Source organism: Limanda limanda, chromosome 1, assembly GCF_963576545.1.
Source record: "Limanda limanda chromosome 1, fLimLim1.1, whole genome shotgun sequence".
Taxonomy (NCBI): domain Eukaryota; kingdom Metazoa; phylum Chordata; class Actinopteri; order Pleuronectiformes; family Pleuronectidae; genus Limanda; species Limanda limanda.
In genome coordinates this window covers 14,900,664-14,917,603 of record NC_083636.1, presented here as the reverse complement: position 1 = coordinate 14,917,603, position 16,940 = coordinate 14,900,664, and the positions used below count along the sequence as shown (strand labels likewise).

Here is a 16,940-nt window from a genome sequence, read left to right as displayed (position 1 = left end):
CCTGACACATGGTTTATTCTCCACTGTTTCAGGGCAGTTGAAGAACACACCTTTCTTTCCTCCTGTGTCTGTGTGAAATAACTTTCTCCTCCCTCCTCCTCCCCTCCCTCTCTCCTCCCTCTGCACCGGTGGGCCGGCGGACACTTTTCCACATCACACTGCAGGACAGTCCTCCAGACAGACACACAACTTCTCCTCTCCTTTGTCTCACTCCTCTCCTGACGCTCTCTTCTTCTTCTCCAAACTTTTCGCTATTGTTTCTTGTTTTACGCGTAAAACTCCTGAAGAGCTGTGGACTGCACCCCCCCTCCTTCCTCCTCTTCTTGTTCCTCCTCCTCCTCCGTGCGTAATCAGCTGGACAGTTTTGAAACTTGTAATGTGGAGAAATCTCACTTTACTTCTGACACCTGTTGCAGAGTGAGGACGCAGGGGGGGGGGGGGGCACAGAGCCGTGCACACCGAAGAGGAGAGGAGCATCGTCTGGCTTCTACGCGTGTGCGCGACAGTTTTGGGGACTCTCGTGCACGCGGACAGGTCCACGGACCACCGGAGGCTGCGGTCACACATCTGCTCGTTCCCTAAAGTGGATTTCTTCTGAGTCTTTGGTGCGTGTTGCGCAGTAAAAGTTGTGTTTTGAAGAAAGTGGACACTTGAAAGAAGTTGTGTGTGCGCTGTGCTCCAGGCTGCTGCTGTGGGGTCTGTCTGAAGGGTTCCCCCCCTCTTTTCAATGAAAACACCGACCTGTGTGCAGCTTCCCAGCCGGGCAGGGTGTCACACTTTTCGGACTTGAGAGCTGTGGATGGTGGGAGGAGGACTTGTCCTTGGAGAGCTGAGGAGCAACTGGATTTACGCACAGCAGACCAGGTAAGAAAACTTATTTTAGAATGTGTTATTAACCTAAAAGTTCCCAGAGAAGGTCATTACATGTTACACACACATTCTGCACCCACACTTTCCACATGTCAATACAATGCCGCAGAAATGTTGCATAGTGCATGACTTACTATGTTATTATGTGTATTAGTATTTTAATATAGTGCAATCTTGTGTATGTGAAGTGTTTGCGGTGTGGTGAGAGTTTGGATGAAACTCTCTGAACTTGGTTTCGGACTTTGTTCCATTTGAGCTCGTTGTCCTTTTTTTTTTTAGTCTCCACAATGTCTCTGCTGTCAGAATGGACTCGTTTCATGACTTTTGGCTTTGAATTTGTGTGTGTGTGTGTGTGTGTGTGTGTGTGTGTGTGTGTGTGTGTGTGTGTGTGTGTGTGTGTGTGTGTGTGTGTGTGTGTGTGTGTGTGTGTGTGTGTGTGTGTGTGTGTGTGTGTGTGTGTGTCCCTCTGGCCCTGCGGTGGAGACCAGGACTATTTTGGTCGAAATGTTGCACAAATGTTTCTCTCTGTACAGAGGAGCTGCCTCCGGCTTCATCTGGACCTGAGACGCTGTAGTTAAAACTTTGTGGCATCAAGTTGATACAAACACAAACACACACATTGTCCTGCACAGGGACAGTGGAGGGACAGCTCCATCAGGTTCTGAGTAGAAAGCTGCTCCGAGTCTGTTGGTGTTGTCCCGTGTGAGCCTTCTGTTCATATGTGACTAGATTGTCCTGCATGGAAAAAGCATGGAAGTCCTAAACGATTCAGCAGCTTGGACATGTTGCAGCTTGTGTTGGAAATTTTCACACACATGACAAGAAATTAAAGATCAGTGGAGAACTCACACATCCGACAAGGCCCAGCACGATTCACACACCTATAGATATCAGGTTTTATAAATGTGCCTGATTTGTCTCATCAAGATCCATGAATTATTCTCTGAGAAATCAATGAAAATGTTGAAAAATGTCGTGTCTCCATGGAGGCGTGGGTTCAAATCCCACTCATTAGTCAACTTGGGAAAGGTAATGATTCCACTGTCAGGATGGCCGAGCGGTCTAAGGCGCCAGACTCAAGGACTGACTCCTTCCTGGTCAAAGGGACTTCTGGTCTCCGAATGGAGGCGTGGGTTCAAATCCCACTTCTGACACATCTTTTGCGCCCACTGTTGTCTGGTACTGAGAAACACAACTTTCTTTTCTCCTGTGTCTGTGTGAAATAACTTCGTCTCCCCTGCCTCTTAAAAACACAAAAATATCCATCAGTCACTAGACATTTTTAAGATTGACATGTCTTTCTCAAGGGAGTCACAAACACTCATTAAGCCAAGTAGACCAATTTAGAGATGGATAGATACTGATCTCCATAGGGAAATGTAATTGTCACAGCAGCAGCCTCATATCAAATACAATAAAATACAAGGTAGAAATACACTCAGCAGGAAAATATAATGATACTACAGATATGAGGTGTGTGTGTCTTTGTGTGTGTTTGAAGGAGAAAACACATGAAATTTGCTTCATTAGTTTCTTTACGTAGATATTTAATCAACTGAAGACTTCATCTTTCTGTTCTCTGAATCCTCGTATCTTCTTTTGTTCAGAGCACACACAGCAGACAAAAGTGAGTTTCTCCGTCTGTCACCTCATGAGGAAGCAGATCAGATTTATCTCCTACATGTGATGTGATGCGATGGCGGCAGTGGTCGTCTCCGGTCGGTGACGTCTCCGGTAGAGTCTAAAACCCACATGAGCCGTGGAGCAGACTGTGTGTGTGTGTGTGTGTGTGTGTGTGTGTGTGTGTGTGTGTGTGTGTGTGTGTGTGTGTGTGTGTGTGTGTAGGTGTGTGTGTGAGGGTAGATTGTAAAGTTAGATGTGTAGATAGAGGTGGTGAAAAGTGTTGCTGTCAACAGGTTAGCCATTAGAGAGAGATAATCTCTCTTCCTCCTCCCTCCCTGTCGACCAGCTCTACTTCTGTTCTTTCTCTCCTCCCCTCTCCTTCCTCCCTCTCGCTCTTTCATTCATGACAAGATTTTTCTCTACTTGTCATTAAAGCTTCTCTTTTCTCTCAACCCGTCTCCTTTCTCTTACAGCTGCATTGTTTTGGATTGATGCTGTGTGCATCTTTCATTTCAGCCTTGATTCGTTGAAACGTTTTTTGAGATATTTAATGGTTTTGGGCTCTTAATGCATTTTCAGAGTCTATTACAAAAACTAGAGAATGCCTTCAACAAAAGTCTGTCTCACTTAGTTCTTTTACGCCAAAATTAGCAAGTATACGCAAGATTTGCCTGTTTGTCTTTTTTCCCCTAGTTGCGTCATGTTCAAAGTCACAAACACGTCGAGCAAAAAACACAAACGTATCAGAAACCAACAGGTTTTAAGCTTCAACATTCACTTTGCATAATACATGTTCCCAAGATATAAAAAACAGTGAGCCATCGTCTGGAAGTTGAATGTGCTTTAAAATGTTGTGTCTTGAAAAGGAGCAGATAGAGTCTAGAAGAAATTTGTGTCATGTTTCCATCACTGTCAATCGAACTTGAGATTGTGTGTGTGTTTGTGTGTGTGTGTCCCATATGTTATACAATGAATTTGGACATAAGGGAACGATTCTTGATTTATGTTGGTTTGTTTTCTGTAAGTTGTGGTCACAAGTTTGAAAACAAGTAAACTGGGAAATGTGGGAAATGTTTGTAAAAGTGTGTGAAGTATCTGAGAAGGAGATGGTTTGAAACTAGATGTGTTACATGTGTGGGTATTTTAGCCCAGTGGGAACACTAATGACTAACTTGGATTCACACACACACACACACGCACACACAGTGGTACATGTGAAGTGGACGGCTTCTCCAGTGGAGGGGCCAGTATTTTAAACTCTCATCTCTGATTGGTCTACTTGATTCCTGGGAATTCCTCCAAGAGCTGTGCATGACAGTGGTACCCTCCACTTGTGTGCGTGTGTGTGTGTGTGTGTGTTTGTGTGTGAGTGAAGGGGCGAGAAAGAGAAGAGTGAAAGAGAGAAAGCCTTTTCATTCATTTGGTCATTCTCTTCTTTGATTTATCGACTTAATTTTTCAGAATTTTACTTTTTTGGCTTAAACACCTGTGTGTGTGATTGTGTGTTTGTGTGAGTGTGTGTATGTATTTCCGTGTTTTAGTATTGACGATGCAGTGTGGCCATGCAGTAGTCATTATGGTCAAGTGATGTGTGTGTGTATGTATTTCTGCATGTGTGCACTCAAAATGTGACCCGCTGGTATTTGTTATGGTGTCTGGATTCTCGTGCGTGTGTGTGTGTTTGTGTGTGTGTGTGTGTGTGTGTGTGTGTGTGTGTGTTTGTGTGTGTGTGTGTGTGTGTGTGTGTGTGTGTGTGTGTGTGTGTGTGTGTGTGTGTTTGTGTTCAGACCTTTCTGGGCTGTTGGTTCAGGGCTATGCAGTGATGTCATCGGGGCGGCAGGGTGGGGTGACATGGGGTTAGAGTTTGGCAGAGGTCCTGACTCCAGCAGTCTTCGAAATGTTTCTGACCAGTAACTCTGTGTGTGTGTGTTCGGTGTTTGAGTGTGTGTGTGCATATGGTCAGTGGTGGCGGTCAGTAGCTGTATGCTAACAGTGCCCCACACTAATAGTAAAAGTGGTTTATTGGACACTTTATAGAGCCGGAGCTTGTTTTATAAATCCAGTGGGCTGGTACACGAGGACAGTCACTGACCAGGAGGCCACAAGACAAACAGCTTCAGAACCAGAGGAGCTGCTCTCACTGAACACTGATACACGACATCCAGTGTTCCAAAGCAATAATAACAACATAGAAATCGAATTTGAATCATTTTAATATTTAAATTCTTTGCACTATCTCTGCAGCAGGTTCAGGTGTGAAGGCAAATGTCAGAGTCAGAGTTTCTGCCCCTGGGATTCGAAAGTCGGAAGAAAGTCAGAACAATCCGATGTGAGAACCCAGCAGTATGTGAGCTGGATGTGGGTTGTGTGATAGGTCGGCCAAATCTGGGCCAAATCAATTTTGCTATCTGCGAAGGTTATTGGTTTGAATTCCGGTCTATACATGTATATCTCTGTATGTGTATCCCAATGTCGCCTAATGTCAGCTGTGATTAGCTCTGACCCCCGTGACCCTTGTAGAATAAGCAGTACAGATAACCGATGGTTGTTACAGATGTTCTTTAAATTGTTCTTTAAGAGTCTTAGAAATTGTATTCAGTTCTGAGTTTGGATCCAGAAACCTCACACAGTATTTAGTCTCATGTTTGAAACCATTTAACATTACTGTGTTTTTCCAAACCAGCACAAAGGCAGAACCATGAATGTAGCCATGACGTTGTAGCACATTATAGGGAGCATGTATTCAGTCTTTACGTGCTCAGGGATATTAATGGAACAGGGTAAACAGAAATGTAGTTACGGCCGGCATCTCCTCTCTTTTCCTCTCCCTCCTCCTCTCCTCTTTCCTCTCCTCCCTTCCTCCCTCTGCTTGTCTCAGCAGCCGCGATCCTGCACTGATAAAACTATCAACAGCACACCTGCGCTGGGCTGGAAGTCTAACACACACACACACACACACACACACACACACACACACACACACACACACACACACACACACACACACACACACACACACACACACACACACACACACATAGTCAGTGTAGGCTGCAGATCCAAACAGATGGGGACAAGAATCTTATTTACGTTCACTACAATAAGCCCATTCTCTGTTTTAGTCTCTCCCTCCCTCTCTCTTTCTATCACTCTTAATCCCTCTTTCTGTCTGTCTCTTTACTTTGTTCATCTCTCTCAGGTCAATTCACTGTACTTTGCATTATTTACTCAAATATAACGTGAATATCCAAATCAAACTGATTCAGTCATTAATTATGAGTTTATGAGCCGTAGAGAATTTCGGTGGCTGTTTTCAGTTGATCTGATATCAATAGATTTAAGTACTGATCCTTCACTTCACTTCTTGTTCTTTCTTAAAGGTGCCAGTGTGTATGATTGAGGTGAAAGGGTTTGATTGGCAGATATGGAATAAATAATAATCCTAGTGATGTTTTCACTAATCATTGGTCATCTAAATTGTACAAATTGTTGTTTTCTTTAGCCTTGAATGGGCCCTTTATATTTAATGTTCTATCTTCTTAGGTGCGGGTCCGCATTTGGGGGCAGCCATGTTTAGGGTAAGAGGGTTAGGTTCTCAATCTGGACAAACTAAGCATCTTTTGAGTTTTGATGACAACTAAAGGCTACCACAGGGTCTCTTAATGTTTGGAAGGGGAGAATTAGGTGAGGGGTATTCACCTGCAACATGAAACCTCAACACTAGATGTCACTATATTCTGCACACTGAAACTTTAACTCTCACTTTTTACTTGTATGTATTGAGCTCAGATGAAGTGAGAGTTTAAACTGCAAACAGGTTTGGTCTGTAGTTAACGGTCTTGATCAGTTTAACCACCATGTTCCTGTATAAAACAGCTGCGCCCAACGTGGGGCTCGAACCCACGACCCTGAGATTAAGAGTCTCATGCTCTACCGACTGAGCTAGCCGGGCTACACACAGGCAGTGAAATAGCAAGTCGGAGTTCCGAGGGTTTAAAAATATGTAATAACCATTCTGCTAACATATAATTTTATCAGTGGCGATATCGTGAAGATGCCTACCAAAAATTCAGAGAACGGGAAACACTGAAAAGTTTAAAAAATCCTTTGGTCCATTATGAAAGTGTAGCAGGTCAGAGGGCGTCAGCTGAGTCATTGTTGCCCATTCGCTTTATTTGATTTTAAATGACATGTAATAATTCTATTCTTGTTATTCCTTCTTCTCTCAAGCTCATTGTTCTAAAAGGTGCTGTATGAGTAAATGTATTGTTATTATTATTAAGATACATAGTCACGAAGACAGGTAGCCACCCTCAAACATGGTCAGAGCAGCTAGGTGCCAAACGCATGTTATTACACATTTATAACTGCACTGCTACTAGGATTGCTATTATGTGTATTTCTCATCTTTGTAAGATAAACTTTTCAGTAATACTACATCTATTACACAGAAAAGGAACTTCGCCCAACGTGGGGCTCTAACCCACGACCCTGAGATTAAGAGTCTCATGCTCTGCCGACTGAGCTAGCCGGTCTATTTTCAAAGTGTTATGTAATCAAATCACCTCTCTGAGCTGTACCTCTGCAGGCTGTGGTCTGTTGAGGTATTATTGATGCAAAGACTCTTTAGTATTTGTCCTCAGGTGCAGCCTGGTCTCGGGAGTCATGGTCAGCTGCATGTAAGTTTGTAGTTTGGTGACATCAATTTCCAGCTACAGTGTTTGAGTCATGATCTCAGAAACAACACAGGGCTGGAACAAGTCTGTGGACTCTTGGTGATGGTTGATCGGTGTGTGAGGGCCCTTCACAAGTCAACCTAAGCTATTAACATTTGTGCAGCTCAAAGACTCCACTGATCGATTTCCTTCTTTCTTAAAACACTCGCTAACCTGGAAGAAGTGTCGTGCTGGATCTTTGCTGCCAGAATGTTTCTGTGCATTCACACCTGCACTTAGCGCTGAACACTTGTGATTGGATCACTGTGGACGGATGTTACTGCCAAGTCTGAACATGGTCTGTGGCATTCTACATAGAAACAGACTTCTTTTGTATCGGTAGTTTGATAACACACATGTTGTGTAGCAGTAACGGTAGTTTAGTTTGAACTGTATCCTGTAAATCATCAGGGTGTTAGTGTTGATCGACATGGGCTAAGATGACTCGGGGTGGGGCACTGTCTGTCCTGCACCCCCCCCCTGCTGTGGTCACTCACTGGAAATCATTTTCCACTCTGTCACTGTCAGAGGCGATACGCACCAATGAGTGAAGCAGCTCAAATCAGCAGGGTGGTCCTCTGCACGCACGCACGCAAACACACACACACACACACACACACACACACACACACACACACACACACACACACACACACACACACACACACGTACTTGCTCACATGCTCACCCTGCAAATGGTTTGAGTGAGTGAGTGAGTGAGTGTGCGTGTGTGTGTGTGTGTGTGCGTTTGTGAAGGGGGGGGGGGGGGGCAGAACGCATGAATCCAGATGCAGAGAAAAGAAAGAGCGAAGGAAATTAAAAAAAAACACGAGTGACAGGGAACATTTAGTCAGTCAGATGAGAGGAAACCCTGCCTCTTACTGGTCATTGTCTGCTACTACAACTGATCAAAGAAAAATAGATGAAGGGAAGAACGAACAAAAGGAAACTCATCATGAAAACTGAGTTCAATATAACTTTATATGTACGAGCAGCGCTGAAGTCTGTCTGGACGGAGCGTTTTAGAAATCAAGTCATGTGAAAAAATGTCAATGTTCATTTAAGTTTGTTGTTTTGTCTTATTTCCTCAATCATTTTTGTATTGAATTGTAATTTTTCCTCTCCCGTATGTGTGTGTGTGTGTGTGTGTGTGTGTGTGTGTGTGTGTGTGTGTGTCTGTGTGTGTCTGTGTGTGTTGGACGAGGTGCTGGTGGTTGTAATATTATGAGATTCCCAGTGCCCATGCAGGTGCTCTTTCTAGATAATTACTGAGTGTGTTTTTTCTTTATCCAATATCCAACCTGAAGCAAAACCAGCTCCTCTATCAGTGCACACGCACTCACACGCACACACACTCACACACGCACTCACACGCACACACACTCACACACACACACACACACACACACACACACACACACACACACACACACACACACAAACACACACACACACACACACACACACACACACGAAAGAGAGAAAGGTACAGAAGAGAGGATCAAATCAATTTATTCCCACTATCTTCTCTCCTCTCTCGCTCTTGTTCTAGAATATTCTCTCCACTCTCTCTCGTGTTCTAGAATTTTTATTTTCCCTCCTTCTATCACCAACCCTGCCTGTGTGTCTTTCTTCTCCTTCAGTTCTCTTTCTTTCCCCGTTCTCTCTCTCACCTTCTCTCTATCCCACATCTCCACTGCAGTGTTTGTGTAGATGAAGGATCGACAAAGCATTAGTCTGTTGTCTGGTAAAAAACAAAATCACAGAGGTAGCAGACAACATTGATTTACACACAAACACACAAACACACACATACACACATTTTACTTTTTTTATAGCCATCCATCACTGATTGGCTGAAATGATTTATGAGGAAGTGCACTGAGTGGAGCTGCCGTCGCCTGTAGCCTGGACCGAGAGGAGCGGAGCACTGCATTGCGTTAGGAGAGGACTCGGATTCTTCGCCAGATAACAAGGAGACTGTTTCAATCTGTGTCTGTCCACCTCATTTGTGGTTTGATGACGTTGAGCTACTTTTCACAGTTTAGGATTTAGTGCAGTTAAGTTGTGGACCGTTGCACAATCCTAATATGAAGAAACCATCTTTCTTATTTCACGAATAGACAATAAGCAAGTATTCATAATAGTGTTAATCAGGGCTTGTATTTTTGAATTTGGATTGAATATTTAACCATTGTTGGAAAAAGACTGGTGACACTGTTCCCTAGCTACACTGTTGACAAACCCAACATCCATCCATTCGTTCACAGTCTTAGTTAATCTGGGCTCATGTCACGGAGGTTCCCGCCCAAGTAGAGTTTCCCAGACGTCTCTCTCCCACGCTGTCCACCTCTTCCTGGTGGCTTCTGAGGCGTTCCCAGGGCAGATGGGATATGTAGTCCCTCAGCAGGTTCTGGGTCTGCCCCTGGGTCTGGGTGTACCCGGTAAACCTCCAACTGAACTGAGAAAATTATGAGAACTGCATTTATCAAAGCAAAGTAAATGTATATAGTTACAGTCAAATATTGGCATTGGGATGGATATTAATATTCAATTCAAAATCAACATGGAAAAACGTCTAATTGCCATGGTAACCCTCATGAAGTTACTGCCTGTTCAGAGGAGTCAATTTTTCAGGCTGCACAATGTCCCAAAACAGGTTTTATTACACTGAAGTAACTGTCTTTAATGACACAATGTTCATATTGTATTGCAAGGAAAGAAAGGGCCCAGCTGTGTTTTCTCTGTGTGTGTATAATGAAAGTATTGTTTGCACTGGACAGAATCCCATGTTTGCAGATCTAATATTGACATTTTCCTCTGGACAGCAGGTTGCTGCTGTTGTTACTGGATATTCTACTTCTCTGTCTTTAAAAAATACATTTTTTTCTGCCCTGGCAACAAAGAGCATTTGGAAACGCACTTCTCAGCATTATTTTCTTGAAGCTGCTAAATCCCTATGTTTGGATTAATGAGGGACAAAATCTGAATCTGAGTTAGGGATTTAAAATCGGCTAGTGAATCAACTATACTCCCCCATCCCCCTGAAAACACTCTCTCAAAGCATTTACTCTCTGTTAATGTTTGGATGCAGAGGAGTTAAAAACACCTTTGCTGTCGTATCTCCTGAATCTCATCCTGCATCTTATCCTGCATATTTTAACACATGCAGCGGTAGCAGCAGATATTTCACATCTGCCACTGCTGCGCTGCTGCGTCGTCTGTCAGACGTGCACGCCGCCTGAAACCAGATCAGAACTGCGTTATTACGCTCAATAAATGTGCAGGGATCTGACTCCCCAGCACGTTGTGTTTGCATGCAGCACTGGAGACATCACACTGATGCTCACACGGAAAATATGAAGCAGCCTCATAAACAGTCATTACAGATTTCATGAGTGCAACCAAGGGATTATTGTTTTGATGAGGGGGTTACATTTAAAGACAGTATTGAGATTTGTTTTTAATTAAATGTAATAAAAAATTTACTTATTTGCTTTAAATTCCTGTATTATCTTTATAACACTTCACATTTTATGGGAGCATGAGCTAGGATTAATTTCCAACTATTTGTGAGATCAGGAATAAACTTCAAAGCTCATAATTCAAATATTCCATTCAAAAAATCTTAATGTTTTGGATTGACATGTTGAATTTAGTGTATATTTTAGTAACTTAAAGTAATTATCAATAATTTTAACTCATCTCTTAAATTTTTGTCTGGGTAAATTTGTTTTTTTGCCTGAACAAACCATTTTACCTTTTCACATAAGTTAACAAGACGCTGCTGTCATCAAACATTCTAATGTTAGTTCCCAAAAGTTGTATTTCCTTTGCTTCAAAGGGACTGAAGTTTTTAACTGCAGTAACAGTGGACACAGACAGATGGCGCTACCTCACTGGAACTCCCCACTTTGACAGACTGGACATGAGAGAGAGAGAGCGAGAAGACAGGGGTGAGAGGTTAGAGAGGGAGAGGGAGGGATGGATCTGGAGTGAAACAGAGAGAAGGAGTGAGAGTTGAGAAAAGAGAGTGAGGAGATAAATAAAGAGATGACAGCTACAGGCGACATTTTAAACACTGGTGTGAAGTGAACTCTCCCCCCCCCCTCACTCCCTTATTCTTTGTCCCGTGAAGACTCTTTTTTTGTTTTGGCGTATTTCACCAAATTAATTTCAGAATGCACGGCCAACATTCCTCCCCCCACTCCTCCTTCCCCTTCCTTCTCCTTCTCCCCTCTCTCCCTCCATCTGACCAGTGCCCCTTTCCTCCCTCCCCTGTCCCATCATGCCTGGTTGGTTCCAGGCCATTTGATTCCTTTCCAGCAGGCCTGTACCATTAGTGACCAGCAGGGGAATTGTTGTTCTCTGCGTGCAGCTGGGTACAGGTGTGCTGTCACACACACGCACGCACGCACGCACGCACGCACGCACACACACACACACACACACACACACACACACACACACACTGATGCTGTTATCTGCCATGTTCTCCACAGGAATAATATTTCATGATAATTCTGGTTGTGTATTTTTACTTTTTGCCTCAGGTCGGCCAGAGCGACATGGCCCAAAAGGATATTAAGGTAAACATGTTCACGTCATTGATATAGATAATTAAAATACTGTAAAAACCAGTCCAGCAGAACCGTGAGCAGTCAGATCATCAGGCAGGTTTGAAACTTCCACCACAGTTCTGCAGAATGAATTTTACCGTGTGAATTTTCTGTTATTGTGCATGCTTGGTTTCCCTGCTGCAGTGAGGGATCTGCAGCTAGATAATGATAATACTCAAGGTTTAGATAATTACATTGAAACTGTTGCCAGCTTTGAAAGCTTTCTGATTGTCTGAGTATTTGTTGCTCGAAAGGACCATTTCGCCCCAATTCTGTTATACTTGTCAGTCCAAGTATATTTGGCCATTTTAAAACATCCAGTGCCTGATCTCTGTCTGTGGCGCAGGCTGATGGTCACTCCTCTCTGATTCTATTGCCTCACTTTGATTAGGAAAGTAGATAAATTGATGATTGAATAAGCCCTTATCTTAACCTAGAGAAATAGTCTAAGCTCACATAAAGAAAATATAAGACAAGAATTGCTTTAAATTCTATTGTATTTATACACACTGTAGTTTCCTGAGCTAGAAAAAACAACCTTCACTCACTCTCACACACACACACACACACACACACACACACACACACACACACACACACACACACACACACACACACACACACACACACACACACACACACACACACACACACACACACACACACACACACACACACACACACACACACACACACTGTGTAGGACTGTGTAGCCACAGTAACGCTCCAGCCAGCAAAGTGTGACTCAACAGAAATCTATTCTTCTCCATTGTTTCTTCTGTCTCTATCCTCCTTTCCCCATCACTGGATACAGACAAACACACACACACACACACACACACACACACACACACACACACACACACACACACACACACACACACACACACACACATACACACACACACACACAAACACGCACACACACACACACACACACAAACACACACACACACACACAGACCCCTCCAGCTCTCCTTCAGCCTTGCCCACCCTCTGTGGGCGCCAAGCCTGGAGAGAGGCAGCATGAACTGGGCAAGAAGCCCCAGACTGAGCCCTGCAGTCTCACCAGCACCATGAAGGCCCAGAGAGAGAGAGAGAAATATTAAAAGAGGGACGAAGAGAAAAGCAGGAGATGGGGCGTGGGTTGAAAAGAGGGGGGGAAGGGGAATGGTTAAAAAGACAGCGAAGGGAGGGAAAATGAGAGGAGGTGAGGGATTGAGTGGAGAGAGGATGAAGAGATAAGAGGATGCGAGAGCAAGGGAGACATGAAACCAAGGAGAGGATGAGAGAGGTAGGAGACAAAAGAAGATTAGAGAGATGGATCAATAGATGGAGTGATACGGAGAGAAGAATAAGACGAAGAAAGACACAGAGGGGGAGAAAACGAGAAAGTGTGAGGCCAGGAGAGAAAAAGAGAGAGCAGAGCAGACAGCCAGCTCTCCCAGGAGAGAGAGAGGTCAGAGCAATGGACACATCTCTGGAGAGACTGTGTGTGTGTGTGTGTGTGTGTGTGTGTGTGTGTGTGTGTGTGTGTGTGTGTGTGTGTGTGTGTGTGTGTGTGTGTGTGTGTGTGTGTGTGTGTGTGTGTGTGTGAAGTGTGTGTGCGTGTGTGTGTGTGTGTGTGAGGGAAGGGAGGGAGGAGGAGGGGAGAGGAATGCAGAGGAGGAAGAGGAGGAGAGCAGTGGAGCGCAGAGAGAAAGAGGAGGTCTCATATACGGTACACAGTGAAATGTGACCTTGGCAATCTATATCTGTGCATCTGTTTTCTTCTGTGCTTCATTTGAATGCTGCTGTTATTCTATGTTTTTCTCCGAGACAACAAACCCCATCAAAGAAGAACCAAACCAACAGTGGGACAGTTCGTCTCTCAACACTTTCTGACTTTTCTGTCTGTGGCACAAACCAACCAGCTCCTAAATCTTAAAACACGTTCACAAACATACAGTTTGACTGGAAAGTAGAAAAACTGCAATTCTTGAAACCGCTGACCACTGAAAGTTTGAGCAAATGTTACTCAAACAGGGCTCAGATCAGCTGCAACATTGTTCTATTAACTAGACCCCATTAATATTCAGCTTCACTTGTTTGCTCTTGTTGTTGAATGTAGTTACTAGGAAGAGGAAACTGGATGTTTTTCACATTTATCACAATCCCTTTTTTAGATATTTGTGTATGAAGTAATTTAAAAAAACATATACAATACTAGAAATAGGTGAAGGTGAATAAACTGTAGATCAGTGTTACATTCTGCTTCATTCATCTGTGACTACACAAGCATTAAGATTGTATGATTTTAACAACAAGATAAATATCGAATATGACCAGTTTGTAAAAGACACAAAGAACAACAATCAAGAGAAGTTTTATCCAGAAGGTATCTGTTTCACTGTCTGTACAATGCTGAGGGCACTGTGGGTTATACTAGGACGTGCATGTGTGTGTGTGTGCGTGTGTGTGTGCAAGGGCAGTGCAGGTCATAGAGTGCCGTGTGTGTGTCAATAACGGTATCTGGAGGCCACAGGATTACGTGACCTTGCATGCCACATGTGCTGTTACACACACATATACACACACATACACACACGCACACACACACACACACATACACACACACACACACACACACACACACATACAGACGCGTAAACAAACACAAAGCCCTATGAAATCGTCAGTCTCCTAAGGGTCTTTATGGGGTTCTTGCGTTGAGAAGAGAGGAGGACGAGAGGAGATTTTATCTGCGAGAAAATGACGAGAGGAACGAGAGAAGAGCAGATTCTGAAAAATAAGAGATGGAGGGGAAGACCCTTTAGTGTCCTTCACAATACATTTATATGCTGATCATTTATTTTCAAATACAATGTGGAGGAATTAGAATCAGTGGAGCTGTACGATTGTTTTATTGAAATCGTTCTAAGCTTTTCTCCAATAGTGTGACTTCATTATCATTCACACATGTCCCTGAGAGGAGGTTGGAGCTGGATGATCCGATTCAAGACGTAACGTTTTGGTTATAAGCCTCTGAAGCATTTGGTTAAAGTTAGTAAGTTACTGTTTTTATACCAAGACCTCACTGTCTCTGAGATCTTATCCAAGTGGTCTGAGATGCCTTGAATAATAATGTTGCTGCTGTACATAGAGGACCTTCTCCAGCATTAACACTGAGTTGGTCAGGACCAGAGGACCTTATGGGGACCAAAGCCTGGTCCTAATGAGGTGTGTGTGTGTGTGTGTGTGTGTGTGTGTGTGTGTGTGTGTGTGTGTGTGTGTGTGTGTGTGTGTGTGTGTGTGTGTGAGTGTGTCCTAGAAATGGGAACATGTGGGGATGTCTCGGCTATCTTTTCTTAAATCATGTTCATCTTCCCTCTCAACCAATTCTGCTTGTCCCCTGGTTTTATTCAAGAATTTTAAAAAAATAGTTTTTTACGATGGGTGTGTGTGTGTTTGATGTCTCCGAGTCTTGATTCTTCTCTGTATTTGTGTGTCTGTGCTTGTGTTTGAGCTTGTATATGTGTGGGCTCACACTGCTACCCCCTGTGTGTGCGTGTGTGTGTGTGTGTGTGTGTGTGTGTGTGTGTGTGTGCGTGCGTGCGTGCGTGCGTGCGTGTGTGTGTGTGCACGCACCACGAGCCCCAGTGAGATCCAGCGAGCATGACGGAGAATGACAGGTTGATTTATGGCGAGGCTATAAGTAGAATGACTACTGCTGGAGAGAGAGAGAGGGAGAAAGGGTGAGGGACAAAAACACGACAGAGAGGGGAGGAAAAAGAGAGATGGTGGGGCGAGAAAGAGGGAGAGATGAGGATGATGACTGGGAAGGGGAGGCAGAGGAGGAGAGAGCGGAGTGACAGAGCTAAAGAGGCAGAAAGAGAGGGGAGAAGAACAGAAGGAGAGAGGGTCAGAGAGGGACTGGTCGGGAAAGGTGGGAGTGGGATCAAGTTTCTTATTTGCATTGTGCTAAGAAAGGCAGAAAGAGGAAGAGGAAATATGACCAGTCAGATAATGGTCTGAAAGTATAGATGGAGGAAAAAGAGGTAGAGTTTAGTCCTTGTTCCTGTGATGATGAACAGCGTCGGGCAGCATCCAAAGCAACATCATCTCCACTGTGACTGTTTTTAAGCTGCAAACGAAAAGGGAACATTTTTGAAAAATGACAAGCAGCTTATAATCATAATAAGTCAGATGAGGCTGAACTTCAGCAGCACAGAATGACTTCTGAAAAACAACAACTTGAGAACTTCTACATACAGTGGGGTCCAAAAGTCTCTTGTCAACATATTATCACATTAATATGAGACAGTGACTGTTGTCTCAGTTAAGACATAATTGCTTGACCAGACAATGAACCAATGATATAACCTCAGATTTGATTTGTCAATTTAGTGGAATGCTTTATTTTTTAAATGTCAAAGATAAGAGAGCAGCTGTGTCCAACATTTTTGTGTTTTAAGAGACGAGCTTTTAATTTAAAACAGCACAGTATTTTACCAAAGGGCTAATTCAATCTGAACCGTGTGTCTGACATTCAAGTTGTTGTTGTCATGAGATTTGTCCGACTTAAAGGTAAATAACAGTCTGAAACACACACACACACACACACACACACACACACACACACACACACACACACACACACACACACACACACACACCCTAACACACACACACACTCTCTCTCTTGACCTGTGCATCAAAGCTCTTGTAGTTGCCAGGTTGTCATGGGACCATTTGTTCTGGCAGGTTTTTGTATGTGTGTGTGTGTGTGTTCCTGTGTGTTTCTAAAACACCAGTGCAACCTTGCATTTTCTATTTTTCCCCACTTATTTTCATTCCTTCGCTCTTTTCATCTCTCCGTCTTGTCTTTTCATTTGTGTTTTGCATAGGAAACGGTTCTCGTCCAGTTCTCTGCCCTCAGGTAAAAAAGAGAAGGAACGTCAAAGAAATCATGAAAAGCAATAACGAGTGTTTTCAAGAGAGAGAGAGAGAGAGAGAGAGGCAGAGAGAGTGGGGGGGGACAGAGGAGGAGGAGGAGGGAGTGTGAGAAATATGAGTGAGAGAGGTAGATGAAGACAGAGGGAGAGGGAGAGAGACGGAGCACAGTCTTTGATCT

General features: G+C 43.6%; 2 non-coding genes across 2 annotated transcripts; one reads left to right on the top strand and one right to left on the bottom strand.

Annotated features, from left to right (window-relative positions):
• The first annotated feature begins 1,913 nt into the window (after nucleotides 1–1,913).
• Nucleotides 1,914–2,024, top strand: trnal-caa (transfer RNA leucine (anticodon CAA)). Its single transcript has 2 exons — nucleotides 1,914–1,951; nucleotides 1,979–2,024. It is a non-coding gene; the product is annotated as a tRNA-Leu (tRNA).
• A 4,348-nt stretch (nucleotides 2,025–6,372) lies between these two features.
• Nucleotides 6,373–6,445, bottom strand: trnak-cuu (transfer RNA lysine (anticodon CUU)). Its single transcript has one exon. It is a non-coding gene; the product is annotated as a tRNA-Lys (tRNA).
• Nucleotides 6,446–16,940: the final 10,495 nt, after the last annotated feature.